This window comes from Triticum dicoccoides, chromosome 5B, assembly GCF_002162155.2.
Source record: "Triticum dicoccoides isolate Atlit2015 ecotype Zavitan chromosome 5B, WEW_v2.0, whole genome shotgun sequence".
NCBI classification, from domain to species: domain Eukaryota; kingdom Viridiplantae; phylum Streptophyta; class Magnoliopsida; order Poales; family Poaceae; genus Triticum; species Triticum dicoccoides.
This window is the reverse complement of record NC_041389.1, coordinates 201,439,850-201,444,162: the sequence shown is the minus strand read 5'-3', so window position 1 is coordinate 201,444,162 and position 4,313 is coordinate 201,439,850.

The window sequence follows — 4,313 nt, the reverse complement described above, 5'->3', positions numbered from 1 at the left end:
TGCTCAGACTCCGGGAAGAAAAAAGGGTGGGAGGGCGGGAAAACAAAGGCACCTGGAAGGGGAAATCGACGAATAACTTCAAGAGGAAACACCGGTTAAAATCATTGAGGAAAGAAGGCAAAGACTTCACACGAGTAGAAAGCATACTCGATTACGGATTCCGCTTTCGAGAAGAAGAAGGGTGGGCGGGTGGGAAAAGAAAACAACTGAGGATTGAACTCAAAGATGAAGAGGCTCGAGTCGACTTGACGAGAAATGCACCGGATAAAAAGAGCTGAGGAACAACGATCGGAAAACCAACTGCGTGATCCTAAAGAAAATTTGAAAGGGGAAGAGGAGTAATTCAAAACACCTACGTCAAGATTCCTCACCAGAGCGACGAAGGGGCTGAGGAGTAAAAATTATTCCTACTCTCCGATATAACTAGACTCCGAAAATAGTTTTCTTCTAGACTCAACAACGGCCAAACTACACGATCAATCAAGGGGGCTCCTGGGGTCAGTCGAGGCTCTGATGCCAACTTGTCACGCCCAATATGTGATACTATCCTAAAGAGACTCGAAGGTCCCACCAAGGATAGAACCGCATATTGAAACGCTTTTGCAAGGTGGATATCATTACCTCAACATTACATAATAGATGGGGATACATACATAAGGCATACAATGCCACATGAATACAACAATACAACATACAAGAACAACATCCAGCTACGGATGAAACATAAACATAAACTCAAACAATATCCACCCTGCTAGCCCAGGCTGCCGACCTGGAACCTATCCCCTGATCGAAGAAGCAGAAGAAGAACTCAACACAAGCAAGCATCGCTCTCGCGTCATGATCATCGGATAACCTGTACCTGCAACTGTTGTTGTAGTAATCTGTGAGCCACGAGGACTCAGCAATCCCATTACCATGGGTATCAAGACTAGCAAAGCTTAAAGGGAAAGGAAGGGGTAAAGTGGTGAGGCTGCAGCAGCGACTAAGCATATATGGTGGCTAACATACGCAAATAAGAGCGAGAAGAGAACAAGCGGAACGGTCGTGAACTAGTAATGATCAAGAAGTGATCCTGAACACCTACTTACGTCAAACATAACCCAAAGACCGTGTTCACTTCCCGGACTCCGCCGAGAAGAGACCATCACGGCTACACACGCGGTTGATGCGTTTTAATTCGGATCTGGTGTCACATTACCTACAACCGGACATTAACAAATTCCCATCTGCCTATAACCGCAGGCACGGCTTTCAAAAGATTATACCCTGTAGGGGTGTCCCAACTTAGCCCATGATAAGCTCTCGCGATCAACGAAGGAATAGACCTTCTCCCAGGAAGACCCGATCAGACTCGGAATCCCGGTTTACAAGACATTTCGACAATGGTAAAACAAGACCAGCAAGACCGCCCGATGCGCCGACAATCCCGATAGGAGCTGCACATATCTCGTTCTCAGGGCAACACCGGATAAGCTAAGCATACAGGTACCGACGTAACCCAAGTTGCCAAGGGATGGTCCCGCACGGTGCTCTAGTTTGGACCAACGCTTAGACAAGCACTGGCCCGGGGGGGCTATAATAAAGATGACCCTTGGGCTAATTACTCCCAAAGGAAATGTAGGTGGTGGTGAGGCAAATGGTAAAAGTCAATGTTGGGCCTTGCTGGAGGAGTTTTATTCAAAGCGAACTGTCAAGGGGGTCCCATAAATCGCCCGACCGCGTAAGGAATGCAAAATCCGGGAACATAACACCGGTATGACGGAAACTAGGGCGGCAAGAGTGGAACAAAACACCAGGCAAAAGGCTGAGCCTTCCACCCTTTACCAAATATATAGATGCATTAATAATATAAGAGATATTGTGATATCCCAACATAAATCCTGTCCACCATGGAGAAATCTTCAACTTCACCTGCAACTAGCAACGCTATAAGAGGGCTGAGCAAAGCGGTAACATAGCCAAACAGTGGTTTGCATAGGAAAGGTGTCAAAGGTTAGAGGTTCATGGCAACATGGGAGGCTTGATGAGCAAAAGATAGGTAACGCAGCATAGCGATAGAACGAAACAACTAGCATAGCAATGATAGTAGTGAGATCCAGGGTAGCGGTCATCTTGCCTGAAATCCCGCTAGGAAGAAGAACGAGTTCGTGAAGAAGACGAACGGATGAAGCCGAACCAAACGTAGATGAACGAATCCTCACGATCGCAACGAAACAGGAACTAACAAGAAGAAGCACACAACATGGTAAACACACCACACATGAACAAGGCATGATGCACAACAAGCATGATGCATGACAAGACTATATGAAGCTACTCATGGCAAGAGATGATGCAAACAAGGGTAACACGTCAAAGCAAGTTTAAATGAGGCCGGGAACAACATATAACAATTCCGGTAAGTCCTCATATGCAAATTTCGAAATTGGTCCAGATCTGAATAAACCTTATGTTCAAGTTGTTAAACATCAAGTTAAGATGCACCAGGATGATCTACACGAGATTCTAGTCAAGTTACATATAAAGTTCATTAGATTTGGAGCTACGGCCTAGAAGATATGAGCAAAACAAGATCAACTTGGCATTGATGCAAAATGCACCCAAACATCAAGCAAACACCTCAAAATAAGGATGCAACATGATAATATGAAACTACATGCAAAATCAAGCAAGTTTTATATATAGCACACTCAAAACGGAGCAACAGTTCAACACATGCACACTATACAACTCATAGCAACAATCTGTCCAAAACAACAAGTAGGCATACTGCAAGCATCAAAACAACAAGATACAGGACCACAACATAAGGAAAAAAGGCATGGGCATGATGTACAGGTAAAGCATAAGAAAACATGAACACTGAGCTATCTCCAGAAATCACTAGAACATGCTCAAAAGGACATGGGAAGATTGCAAATAATAACAGTTACAGACTTATCAGGAAATAACATCAGGTTGCAATGTTCAGAGCTATCAAACAATATGTTACAGGAACTTAACATGGCAAACAAAGGCATGGCATGAATCTACTAATTACATAGAACAATAGTCCCTTACTGACCATAAGCCAAAAAGGATCAGAAGATATGATGGCACCCACGTAAACATGGCAAGTTATATTACAGATTCAAACATGGCAGGAACAACAATAAGTAGGCATGTTTGTGAGCTTGAACCACTCAACACAGAGCAATACATGGCATGGCAAGGCAACCAACAGCAAGAAGTCATGTTTATGAAGCTATACATGGCAAAAGCAAGTTCATAGGATGCATGGATCACTAGCAAAACACCTGGGAACAAGTGAACTTAATGTTAACAGGGTGATAGCAACATTATGAAGCAACTTTGGAGCAAGATATGAACAAGCTACAGCAGGCTATAAATGCAACTAGAGGCATGGATGGATAGAGCAAGACATGTAGATTAAAACATGTTTATAGGACATCTACAGTTTATGCATAGAATGACTAGTAGCAACATGTTTACATAGCATCACGAAATAACAGATTCAACCTAGCAAAACAGCAACATCATGAACCCTACTTAACAAGCTCGATTCACTCACCACAAGTCATTGCATGAAAAGATAAGCATAGCACCATCAAGAAGACATGTTTATGTAACCATCCAAGGCAAGAACAAGTCCATAGCATGCAAGGATCAACTATAGTAACCTTGGCTAAATTGAATAACAAGTAAACAATCTGCCAGGAAACATTTTGAAGCAAAAGTAGAGCACCAAAATGACATGCTAGACTACTCCATCATTGCAATAAAGGGCATGAAGGGATAGACAATAGCCATATGTTCAAAACACCCTTACTGAAGTATCTCAAAATATGCATGGATCTCTCTGTAGCAACAAGTTTACATGGCATAAAAATAACAGCAGAACAGGGACTGAAATCAGCAATATCACGATGCCTAGTTTGCATGCTTGTGCTAGTCAACACATTGATCACAAAAATACATGGTAAGCACCTCTGGAAAGATGGCATGGCATAGATCAAAACACATGTAGACATCAACCTCATAGGATGCACATATCAATCATGGCAAAAATGACAAATGAGCAAGTTATAACAGTTTCAGTAGATTAACATCACTTAGCACTCTTCCAACAGCATTTAGGGCATCAAGATGAGCTCAAATGAAAATGACGCAATGTAATGAAATGATCTAATCGTCGATACGAACAATTTGACATATTACACGCGCAAAACGGAGCTACGGATGCAGAGATACAATGGGATGAACATGGCAAGAAATTTACTCAAAAACTGGGACTTAGCCGAAAATATACC